Raw genomic sequence first — 13,358 nt, 5'->3', positions numbered from 1 at the left:
TTGGATCCAACTTAAAGAGGAGATCCTATGGATTGGTCCCAGTGTATGCTCACAACACCTTGCCTGTTCAATGTATTGAGATTGTCTGTGCAGGAAGGAAGCTGATAAGCCTCTGTGGATGGGCTCATATGTGCTTATCATCTGTGATTTATCTGGGCAACAAATATAGACCAATGTTTTATAATTGATCAGTAAAATGATTGAAATGAAAGGAGATAGAAAACATTTCCTTCTTTAAAACCCTGTAATATATTTTAAAATACATACAATTGAAGAATCTTCAGTTGCAAAGAACGGATTGGCATTTGATTCACTTCCAGTGGAAAACCAGTGGAACAAATGCTCCTGAAATTATTTACACATTCTAAGGAGAACTCATGGACAAATGTTCCTCAAAGCCCATTTATTACACTGGCTGACATAAATCAGTCAGTATTATGCCAGCCCATTTCCAGGCTTAATTGACTGCAGCACTATAAATCTGTTGAGGAACCTCTTAATTTTACATTTACCTCTTCAAATTGTACTTCTTTGTTTACATTCTTTGCATTCATTTCCATCATACCACTGAGCTATGGGAGAGATTTTAATTGGTGGATGCAGTTTATGAAATGTCTCACATGATACTTAACATTCCAAGGTCTGTTATTTAAAAGTATTCAAAATATTTTGTAATTAGTAGTGACCATGTTGTCAATCATACTTGATTTACTCTCACATATATGTGTGAATATAACAGGAGTGATGCTAAGTGCTTATTTATTATTCATTAACATATGAAAATTGTCTTCATATTATTAAAGAAAATTTTAAAAGTCACTCATCTCTTTGAACCTCCAGATTTAAGGCACATTAAGTATTACGCTAAAGTTATTATGATTTATAGTATATAATACATTTTATAAACTTACATTATCATGCACAGAATGGTTTTGATATAAAATTGACTGTGTGATTTAAAACAGAATTCCCAGAGGTTGCTTCCAGCAATTTGTTTTGCAAGGTGAACAATATTCAAGTTATATTACACCTGTATTGTCTGCAAAGTCCAATGTGTGTGTTACCCATCCATATATACTCTAGGGTATGGGTTATTGCCTCCCAGACTGGTTTGGGAATTTTCCTGGTTTTGAAGATTTCAGTTTGACTGGTTTATTGTTACTTTTTAATTAGACCTACCTTGCTCATCTCTGCCCTGGAAGATTTGTTGGGACCTTGAGGAACCAATCTACAAAGATCAAATGGATTCCATTATCACATGCTTCTTGTAATTTTAACTTGCTCTCTGAATGTCCACTGTTTTATTACAGAATGTGTTAATCTAATTTCCTAAAAAATATAATATATATTCAAAGGTCTACGTCTTTATTTTACTGATACAGACATCCCAGACATTCTACACGCTAATCAACAGTGTGATCTGCTTATCATATCGCATTTGAGTCGCCTTATGCAAAAATGGGTCTTATGCCATATGTTGCATTTATAGGGTGACTAATGACAGGCCACTACCCTAGCCATTGTTATATAAAGTTAAGCAATGTTCCATGAGCAGAGATGAGCAGATATCAAGATCATATTAGAGGTAAACAAAATCTTGGAGGAAAAAGGGTGGATGAAACAAAGTTTTCCACTTTCTATATAAATGAGACATGCTCTGTGAAAAGGGGGTTTAATACATATGCGTAAAGTGTCGTCCCAGATTAGCCTGTGCAGTCCGCACAGGCTAATCAGCGACGACACATTCCGCCTAAACTGGATTTTTGCTAAGAAGTGACTTTTTGGAAACGAAAAATATCATAAAAGCGGAAAGTGTCGTACCTGCATGATTACAGGCTAATATGGGATCACAGCTCACATATATCATTGCACCAACCGCAATTAAAATGTCTAAATGGATTAATTTTAATTACTATTAAGTTACCAGTGCAAATGGTACTGTCTTTTTAATAACATTTAACCTTGACCAATGACTAAGTAAAACAATCTGGGTATGCAAATTGGCAAGACCATTCTTTAATTGAATTGGAAACACAATTATCAACTGATATGGTTTTGTTTTTAGAAATGATGAAGGTGGGCATAATTAAATTTTAAAGCCATCTTTTGTATAGTGAGCCCATTGACAAACTTAATTGTCATTATTGAAGAATTTAAGTTGTTAGTCCATATTTATTCAAATGTATTATTAGTTATCATTAAATTGACCAACACATTGAATTTAGATTTACATTAGTTTCTTCCTGTATCATATATTGTCAAAATATTAGACTTCAGATTGATAAACTATTAAAGTCTGAGCAAAAGTACAATTTATAAATTACTGAACCCTAGGAAAAGTACAATCTGAAATTTACTTTTACTTTGAGTTCATATGTGTTACCGAGGGTCAAAAAATGTCCTTATATGAGCGCTGTACATGAAGTCAATCTAGCCATTCAGGGAACAGTTTGTGAATTTTAATGTGTAATTCAGAGCAAGCAAAGATTTTATTTTTGATGGCTATTTATATATAAAGTGAACTCAAGATTTCAGCTCAGTAGTTGAATGATTTGTATGAAAAGAAAGTGATTCATAGCATCTGCCTGTTTGAAACCTTTTCAGATGGAAAATGTGATCAAAGTCTCTTGAATGATTGTTAAACAGTATGTAACATTGAGTGTTAATATTTATTTGAGGTATTTGCAAGTCTAATGTAGTAGATGTTTCTTGTTAAAGGTCTTTACAGTCCAATTAAAGGAAAGGGTTTGTAAGTGATAGGAGCTTAATTTGAACGGAGTTTCAACCTCGAAGTGTAGCAGTAAAAACTGCATGCTGAGATTTTATTAAAAAATGAAATGTGACACTGCACTATGTATCTTGTACATGAGGCTTGGGGGTTAAATAGCGGTATTAAATTTGTTTGTAGTGAAACCTATATGGGGATGATGATGAATGATTGGAACTGAAGATGAATATTCTGTGGTCGTTTGACCGACAGCGTGTGTTGTATTACACCCATATTGAGTTTCTTATTTAGCCACATTTTGTAAGTGTCACGCATTAAGTGCCGAATTTCAATTGGTGACAATCGTAATGTGCTTAGAGGTGTTGTGAATGATTTACAAGTTATTGTTGTGGGTAAATAAAGGGTACTAGGAGGAAGTTGAAACTGTCAGTTTATAAAGATAATAACCATGTTTTACTTTTAAATAACTTTTAATTGATTAATGATATGGTTGTCTTTAATTGGCCATTACATAGTTAAAATGTCCTGAAATGAAAAACTTCAGCTGGCACTGCAGGGGGTATTTGTTTAGAATCGTGTTACATGCATGAACTTCAATTATTATAAATGAACTTAACTGATATACCACAAGATGTACAAGATAGATTGTCTTGACTGGAGTCATTTGATGAGCAGCACAACCAATTAACAGAGAGATCTGTCAAACAAATATTCTCTTATTTACCATTGGAAAACATTATTTCCCAACACATCAGAGAGAATCCCAATAGCAAACAGACAGTAAAGATTGCATGCTGGGATATTAGACATCCATTCCCATGGAATTATCAGCTTGGTGGATATTGTAGATGTCCTGCTTTTATTGGAAGTAATCATGGCAGTCACATTAGCTGGACACTTGATTTTCGTGAAGATGTTACACCATGTATGTGGCATGATATACAGCCATTTGTATATAATGCTGCCCATGTCTTATACTTGCTTGTTAGTAGTCCATAAAGAGAACAACAAACTTGTGCTTTGATTATGATGATGTTCCATGGGTCATCAGTGGTTCATTTTGCTCAAATATCTGCATTGAAGTCAAAAACCAGCAAATCATAATGTAACAATGACTGAATTGATTGAGAAAAGGTATTTATTTAAAGACATCATGTGTCCATGCTAGCCTTTGCCTAATTGTGAATTCTTTGGCATAGATAGATAAATAAAGAAACTCCATTATAACCATCAGGTGCAAACTTACAGTTTCTATCTTCTATTGTCATTCTGCTGTCTGATTCAATAGTGGATTTGGGTTGGAAGAATTAGAAGGTACTCTTAGTAAAACATACAAATGTGCAGGCTCTTGAAGAACTGTTAGAAGACAGCAGTCCAGTTCATAAATTAATCTCTTGCCTGGTTAAGTCTGCAGACCCTGTCAAAAAGAATATATCAAACAAACAGGCCTCCTGACAGAATCCATTTCCTCCTACAGAAAACAGCACAAAATTTAATAGGATGTCAAAACTGACCCACAACAAACAAAGGGGTTATTAATGTCCAGACTGAGTGACCCATTGGTCAGTTTAGGAACCTTCTGATTCCCAGCATGTTCCAGGCTGCCATAGCAGTGGTAGGTTACATTCCACCCATTTTGGACATGAGGTGGTTGATTTGTATTCATGGTTAGAGAGAAGTTCATCTTGAAAGGTTGCTTTAGTAATGGGTAAGACAACAGTAAATTATTAACTTTGTGAAATATTTTATGATTTGCTGAATGTAGTGAGGCAGGATTTACTGCTGATGAAAACTGTGAAAAATGGCTCCCTTTCCTAATTAACGGTACAGATTTTTGGCATTACATGATATTGATTGCCATGGTTTGTAACTATTTTAAAATAATTAAACTGAAACTTTGCTGCCGGCCTGTCTTTCTTTCATAGAGGGATATATTTCACACAAAATTTCACACTGGCCTAAATTTCTAGGATCAGTTTGAAGTAAAACAAAGAACTGTTTTTATGTCCCCCACCACTATAGTGGGGGACATATTGTTTTTGCCCTGTCTGTTGGTTGGTTTGTTGGTTGGTTTGTATGTTTGTTTGTGCAAACTTTAACATTTGCAATAACTTTTGCAATATTGAAGATAGCAACTTTATTTGGCATGCATGTGTATCTCATGGAGCTGCACATTTTGAGTGGTGAAAGGTCAAGGTCATCCTTCAAGGTCAAAGGTCAAATATACGGGTCAAAATCGCTCATTTAATGTACACTTTTCCAATATTGAAGATAGCAACTTGATATTTGTCATGCATGTGTATCTCATGGAGCTGCACATTTTTAGTGGTGAAAGGTCAAGGTCAAGGTCATCCTTCACAGTCAAAGGTCAAATATATGGGGACATAGTGTTTCACAAACACATCGCTTGTGTAATTTGATTTTTATGCTCCCCCAAAATTTATTTTGTTGGGAGAATATAGTCACCGCTTCGTCTGTACGTCCGTCTGTGCGTCTGTCCGTGCACAATTTTTGTCCTGGCTATTTCTCAGCAACTAATGACCGGAATTCAATGAAACTTTATGGGAAGCTTCACTACCAAGAGGAGATGTGCATATTATCAGCCCGTTCTGGTTGGATGATTTTTCACAGAGGTATGGCCCTTTGAAATTTTCCATTAACTGTACATATAGTGCAATTCTTGTCCGTGCTATTTCTCAGCAAGTAATGACCTGAATTCAATGAAACTTTATGGGAAGCTTCACTACCAAGAGGAGATGTGCATATTATCAGCGGGTTCTGGTCGGATGATTTTTTCACAGAGTTTTGGCCCTTTGAAATTTTCTATAAAAAAATTCTTGTCCCCCCAACTACTGTGCCCTCAAGACGTTTCCTTTTATCTGAATATATAGTGCAATATTGTGACAAAAAAAACCTTTGGGGAGCATCACCCGTCTCCGACAGTTTCTTGTTTGTATATATTTTCTGGCAATAATACGACCATGTTTCATTACATTTAAAAATTCTGTTTACAGACAAATAATACCTAGACGTGTGGTTTCTGCTGCTTTCACAAATTAGCTGCCACATTAAAAATTATTATGATGCACATAAAACATACAGACTGCAAGGTTTTGGTTACTTATCCCTAAATTTCTGGAAGTATTTAGAAAGCATCAAGCAGAAACATAACATTGACCTATGTTGTTGAATGGCTTCCATATAGATGACGCAGTTTTGCATGAAATTCTTTCAGAAGTCTAATGGACTAATGGTTGCCAGTGTGACATGCTTTAACATCATATCTTTATGGTTTTATTTACATACCTTTTGACTCTATATTGGTTCTGCTAATGGGCCTCTTAAAGCTAGATATTCCAGCAGAATTTACACACATATAGCGACATTTATTAGTTTTTTGACAGTTTGTATTATGATACAGATATGAGAGTTTATTAAAACACTTTGAATAGAGGAAGAGGGATTGTTACATTTATTATTGCTCTTTTTTATAGCATCAAGACAGGGTAAGTATAAACAGGGTTTTGCTGGCTAGGGAGCAGTTGCCACTTGTTAATTTTGCCAATTTCAATAAGTTCAATGAGATGCTTTTGTATATAATACTTTTTTATTGAGACAATTCATTCTAAAACGATGAATGAATTATAAGTATTAGCTATATCTGTGCTCAGTGAAATCGTGGAAGTAGTATTTATGATAAAACTGTACATAAATTTCAAGTTTTGTAATGTCAAGATGACATTTTTACTATTGCTCTTTTTATGAGCCATATTGTGCCAAAATGATGTACACAAATACTTCTCATCCATTTAGGTGCATGCTCCTGTAGCTGTACACAAGGGCCAATAAACTTCTTGCAATCAGTCAGAAATTTGAAGCTAATGGCTGCTGTCCAGTCTTGGTGTAGGACTGTAATTTATTGACCTTGCAATGTGTGTGGAGGCTGGTAGGGGAGTGACAAGGGTGTCTGAACTGATGCCTTCACCACGAAAGCCCTTGTTGTAGTGACCAGTGAGAGATGGTCATTTGATTTAGTGGGCCAGTGAACTGACCAGTTGATGTATGATTTGCAGGCAATTTATATTTTTGACAAATGGCTAAGTCTGCTGCTGAAGCTGCTATAATTTATTTTGTTGTATGTAGAATTGTAAAATGATTGAGGCGTTAAATCCTTAAACTGACTCTTTGGCTTTATGGTCTATGTAAAAGTGTCAATAGAGGTGTTGAATGGTTACACTGACCCTATGGCTTTATGGTTGTATGTAATGGTGTTGATAGAGGTCTTGAATGGTTAAACTGACTAATTGGCTTTTAATGGTTGCATGTAAAGGTATTCAATGGTTAAAATGACCCTATGGCTTTATGGCTGTATGCAATGTAGATAATAGAGGTAATGAATGGTTAAACTGACCCTATGACTCTATAGTTGTATGTAGAGGTGTTGAATGGTTTAACTGAACATATGGCTTTATGGTTGTATGTAGAGGTGTTAAATAGTTAAAGTGACCCTATGACTCTATGGTTGTATGTAGAGGTGTTAAATGGTTAAACTGACCCTATGGCTTGTTGGTTGTATGTAGAGGTGTTAAATGGTTAATGTGACACTATGGCTCTATGGTTGTATGTAGAGGTGTGGAATGTTGACCCCCATGGGCTCTATGGGTTTATGTAGAGGTGTTAAATGGTTAAACTGTCCTATGGCTCTATGGTTGTATGTAGAGTTGTTGAATGGTTAAACTGACCCTATGACTCTATGGTTGTATGTAGAGGTGTTAAATGGCTTAACTGATCCTATGGCTCTATGGTTACATGTAGAGGTGTTGCATGGTTAAACTGATCCTATGGCTCTATGCTTGTATGTAGAGGTGTTCAGTGGTTAAACTGACCCTATGGCTCTATTGGTTGTATGTAAGGGTGTTAATAGAGGTTTTGAATGGTTAAACTGACCCTATGGCTCTATGGTTGTATGTAGAGGTGTTGAATGGTTAAGTGACCCTATGGCTTTATGGTTGTATGTAATGGTGTTAATAGAGGTGTTGAATGGTTAAACTGATCCTATGGCTCTATGATGGTTGTATGTTATACTGTTAATAGGGGTGTTGAATGGTTAAACTGATTTGATAGCTCTATGGTTGTATGTAGAGGTGTTGAATGGTTAAAGTGACTCTATGGCTTTATGGTTATATGTAGAGGTGTTAATAGGGGTGTTGAATGGTTAAACTGACTATCTAGCTCTTTGGTTTTATGTAGAGGTGTTGAATGATTAAACGGACCCTATGGCTGTATGGTTGTATGCAGAGGTGTTGAATGGTTAAACTGATTTTATGGCTCTATGGTTGTATGTAGAGGTGTTGAATGGTTAAAGTGACCTTATGGCTCTATGTTTGTATGTAGAGGTGTTGAATGGTTAAACTGATCCTATGGCTCTATGATGGTTGTATGTTATAGTGTTAATAGGGGTGTTGAATGGTTAAACTGATTTGATGGCTCTATGGTTGTATGTAGAGGTGTTGAATGGTTAAAGTGACAGTATGGCTCTATGGTTGTATGTTAAGAGGTGTTGAATGGTTAAAGTGACTCTTTGGCTTTATGGTTGTATGTAGAGGTGTTAATAGGGGTGTTGAATGGTTAAACTGACTTTTTGGCTCTTTGGTTATATTAAGTGGTGTTGAATGATTAAACGGACCCTATTGCTGTATGGTTGTATGCAGAGGTGTTGAATGGTTAAACTGATTTTATGGCTCTATGGTTGTATGTAGAGGTGTTGAATGGTTAAATTGACCCTATAGCTCTATGATTGTATGTTAAGAGGTGTTGAATGGCTTAAGTGACTCTGTGGCTTTATGGTTGTATGTAGTGGTGTTAACAGGGGTGTTTAATGGTTAAACTGACTATTTGGCTCTTTGGTTATATGTAGAGGTGTTGAATGAGTAAACTGACCCTTTGGCTGTATGGTTGTATGCAGAGGTGTTGAATGGTTAAAATGACCCCATGACTCTATGGTTGTGTGTAGAGGTGTTGAATTGTTAAAATGACCCCATGACTCTATGGTTGTGTGTAGAGGTGTTGAATGGTTAAAATGACCCCATGACTCTATGGTTGTATGCAGAGGTGTTGAATGGTTAAAATGACCCCATGACTCTATGGTTGTGTGTAGAGGTGTTGAATGGTTAAAGTGACCCTATGGCTCTATGGTTGTATGTAGAATTGTTGAATGGTTAAACTGACCCTATGGATATATGGTTGTATGTAGAGGTGTAAAATGGTTAAAGTGACTCTTATCGGTTTATGGTCGTATGTTATATTGTTAATAGGGGTGTTGAATGGTTAAACTTCCGCTATGGCTCTATGATGGTTGTATACAGAGGTGTTGAATGGTTAAAGTAACCATATGGCTTTATAGTTTTATGTAATAGTGTTAATAGAGGTGTTGAATGGTTAAACTGACCCTATGGCTATATGGTTGTATTTAGAGGTGTTGAATGGTATAACTGACCCTATGACTATGGTTGTATGTAGAGGTGTTGAATGGATAAACTGACTGTATGGCTTTATGGTTATACATGTAGATATAGTTGTTTTCAGGGCCCTTGTTTTGCACTTTTTACCGAATATCGGCGGCTTCCCCCATGAAAAAAGTATACCTTTTTTCCCCTTTTTCTGCTAAAAATTTTAATTTTATACCTATGTTGCCAGCTGGTATAATGCTACTAACCTTAGATTAAATGTATATTTATGTAAATCACATTAAAATATAGCAATTTTAGGTGTTGAATGGTTGGTGAAAAGATCTTCTAAAATTCCCCTTTCGCCCAAAACGACGCGAAATTCCCCCTCATGAGGGATGTGGGTGGTTTCCCCTGGCGGCAAGAGAGGGCCCTGGTTTTGATATGTTTTCACAACTTCTTTATTTTTATAAGTTTTTATAAAATAGATTTACCATCCAGCTGTTTTTGTAGAAGCAGCATATTTTGCTAGAATGATGTGTCAGATTGTTAAAAATGAAAAATATAATTATCTATCTCTATTTATGCTTGTTAAATGATTCAATTCATGCATAAGAGACTGAGAAAATAAACTGCTTAGACAAAAGTGACATCACACACTGACCAATTGACAAAACTAACCAACTGAAAAAATAAACATGATGTTGACCTTAAAAAAAGATAAACATAGATTTCAGTGAAAACCAACCACTAACAATTTACTTGCCTTTAACTGAAATCAACCAGCAGTTAACCCATTTTTGCCTAGTGGACTCTCCCATGCTTCTTAATTGGATCAATTTATTTCCAAAATGAGGGATGCCTAGTATATTTATTTCTATATTTAGAAGATTTCTTACAGAAATTGCTAAAGCAAACAACGCAGACCCTGATGAGACGCCACACCATGTGGCGCCTCATCTGGGTCTACGCTGTTTGCCAAGGCCTTTTTTCTAGACGCTAGGCATAAATGGATTAAACCAAGGTACTCTTGACCACTGCCCACAATACGGTCTCTACTATACATGACTATCACTTGGCCTTTAAATTACCTCTTGACATCATAGAAGTGACCATACATCATTTGACTGGCCCTTTAAGTGTGCACTTGATAGCAAGTTGCTAGTGACCATTCCTGATTTGTCCTTTAATTGTCCGATTGACGTGACATAAATGTTACCATCTAAGATGACAATTATTTTTGATACATAGACTCAAATGACCAACAGGATGACCTGACCCTTTACTTACAACTTGAACTGAACCACAAGGGGCTCCTTATCAAAACCACCTGGGAAGTGCAAAACGCTGCATCCTTCTCCACGGATTCAATGTTTGTACACAATAATAATTGCTTGTAGTTTGTGTAGTTTGTAAACTAATTCTTGCTCTACAAGTGGGACCATTTTATCTTTGGGGTAATTTCATTATCTTAGTGGTCATTTCTGCTATCATGGCTGCCACTTTACTATCTTGTTTGTTGAAATTATACCTTGTATTACTCTGTTATTGAGCCATTATTCTGATAAAAGATTAGAGATGATCCCAAAAGTTGTGCCACTGACACTTAGCGCTGTCTTGCCTTAATAAGATTATGAAGTTCACATTGGGAAACCCCAGAGTTGCTTAAGTGCTGCCAACTTTAGTTTTGGTTAAACTCAATGTTATTACACCAGTACACTGCAACGCCGATATATCGCGGACCGGTATATCGTGCTGTCCAATATATCGCATTTGGCTATGGCACCCAAAAATCCGACAAATGACAGGTTTTAATCTGAGAATTTGCTAACAGCAAAAAAACGGTTCTAGCTAGTATTAACACCCTATATTTCGCGGCTTTCTATTGAAAGCAGTGAAGCGTGAAAAACAGTCGATTAGTGACAGTGTTGTTTACACACGGCTGAGGTTGTTTTTAACACTTAAGAAATAACCAATTAGTGTCATTGCAAAGGTAATAATGGCAGTTTACTAGTATATAAATCGTTCAATTTCAGTACTGGTCATGAATTTCTTTGTCCTGATAAAAAGCGCGCGAAAATTTGCGTGGGTGTATTTATTTATAAATAAAAATTTTGTAGCGGGTACAACATTGAGATAATTTAATTTCCATTAAAAGTTTCGTTGTACATGTCAACTAAAGTACCACGGCATCTCGCAAATTATGTGACATTGACATTTCCTCTTAATAAATTATAATTAAAACATGCTTTATATCGTTACCGTTAAACTGTTTCGATTCCTTTATTGGGACTATTTATAAGGGTAAATTCGAATCTATGCACAATTATATTTTATACGTTTTTTTTAACAGCAAGAATTCTTATTTTTAGCTGATTTGCGAGCGATCGTTAATGAAAATAAAAAATATAATATACATTTTGTATTTTATGATAAAAATAAATAGCCATATATAAAATGTAAACATTGGGGAAATTTGACAAATTAACTGCAATACAATTAAGTTAGACTTTTCCCGAGTAATATCGCGCTCCGGATACATCGGGCTCGCAATCTTTGGACCCCACCAACCGCGATATATCAACGTTGCAGTGTATCATTATTATAGTAATTGACTTTTCTTAAAGTGTACAACACTATGTATGCGACTGTTCCCATGGTGGTTGGTTTGAGCGTTGCACCTGGTGTACTTTACCTGTTTTACAGGCTTGCTTTGAAATTTAATTATAATTATCATAAAATATTATCGAGTGGTAAAAGTTTTATGTTTCTAAAAACTTATTTTTTATACCTTAATATACAGCTCCCTTTAGATTAAACCGAGAAGCATTAAAAACAAGAAACCATCGGAGACGGGTGATGCTCCCCAAAGGTTTTTTTTGCCACAATATTGCACTATATATTCAGATAAAAGGAAACGTCTAGTAGTTGGGGGGACGAGAATTGCACTAAATGTACAGTTAACGGAAAATTTCAAAGGGCCATAACTGTGTGAAAAATCATCCGACCAGAACCGGCCTCTCTGGTCACCAGAGATAGTCAGAGAAAGTTTAGACACTGGACCAATTAGATCAACCCCTTGAGATGGAGCTAGATCAACCCCTTGTGATCCGGGTATCTTGTGTTTATCATAATTTATTTATTTATTTATATGAATTCCTCTGTGCTAGCTATAAAAGTAAAATGCCAATTAATACTGGTCATTAGCTTCAGATAGCCAATTTAATTGAGAAAAATATAATGAGTAAGAAGAAGTGCATAAAAGATTGAATCACAACTTTAAAAGCTATATTTAATTTTGAATGCATAAGAATGGCATTTTAATGATTGTGATTTTCATAGCCATGCTCTGGTGATTATTTTATGTAAACAAAAAGTACTCCCCTCATGTGAAAGTATTTGTTTTATTTTGCTTATGCACCATCTCCTACTGTAACAGAATTCTGTACCAAACGTAATCATCCAAAAACATTTCCTGGCTTTATGTATCTCCTTGTCAATCAGAATTTTGTAAAAAGGATATAAAGAAATTTATGGGATTGAGTATAATTAGAAGGAATATAAAAGTAAATCAACATATGATCTATTCATCTAGGACTCCAAGGAAATCTATCTCTCCTGAAAATGTTCTGTAGTACACTTTAATCAGAGGATAAGATTGATCAAGCAGATTTAACACCTCATTTAACGCAATCCTTGCAAAAAGTGTTGTAACTCAAGTCAGGCAGAAACATATTTGTATGTTTTAACATGAATAATTTTCTGTAATAGTGAAGCAGAAAATGTGCTCCTGCGAGGGGAATTGACTTGTCAGTTGGGAAATATGTTGCAGCAAAAAAAACTACAGGTAATTGTGTTTTCACTGGGATATTTATGTGGAATGCATGTTTCCGCAAGAAAATATTGTAAAACTGTCTAGAAGAATGATTAGTAAATGTCTAAAGTAGTAAACAATGAAATGTTACATGAAAATATGTCAATATAAACAAAACAATGAAGTAAAAGATAATTAACTTATCATTTGAAATAAAAAAATAATATTATACAATAAGCACATTAATTTTATAATATTTGTAGAATGGTAAGTGCTACACTTCTGAAATTTTGATGGCTTCAATGCTCCTGTATATGTGCGGCCTTGTAAAATTCCAGTCAAAGTTTCATTTTCTTGGCAAAAGGCTTGT

General features: G+C 35.3%; 1 protein-coding gene and 1 long non-coding RNA gene across 2 annotated transcripts in view; both read left to right on the top strand.

Annotated features, from left to right (window-relative positions):
• The window catches only part of LOC127836922 (discoidin domain-containing receptor 2-like), a 207,178-nt gene that overhangs the window by 86,230 nt on the left and 107,590 nt on the right, over positions 1-13,358 (top strand). The window lies entirely within an intron of this gene.
• Positions 10,832-13,021, top strand: LOC127836929 (uncharacterized). Its single transcript, XR_008029005.1, has 3 exons — positions 10,832-10,864; positions 12,082-12,288; positions 12,946-13,021. It is a non-coding gene; the product is annotated as an uncharacterized LOC127836929 (long non-coding RNA).

This window comes from Dreissena polymorpha, chromosome 7 (genome assembly GCF_020536995.1).
Source record: "Dreissena polymorpha isolate Duluth1 chromosome 7, UMN_Dpol_1.0, whole genome shotgun sequence".
Lineage (NCBI taxonomy): Eukaryota > Metazoa > Mollusca > Bivalvia > Myida > Dreissenidae > Dreissena > Dreissena polymorpha.
This window is presented reverse-complemented; position numbering and strand designations above follow the sequence as displayed.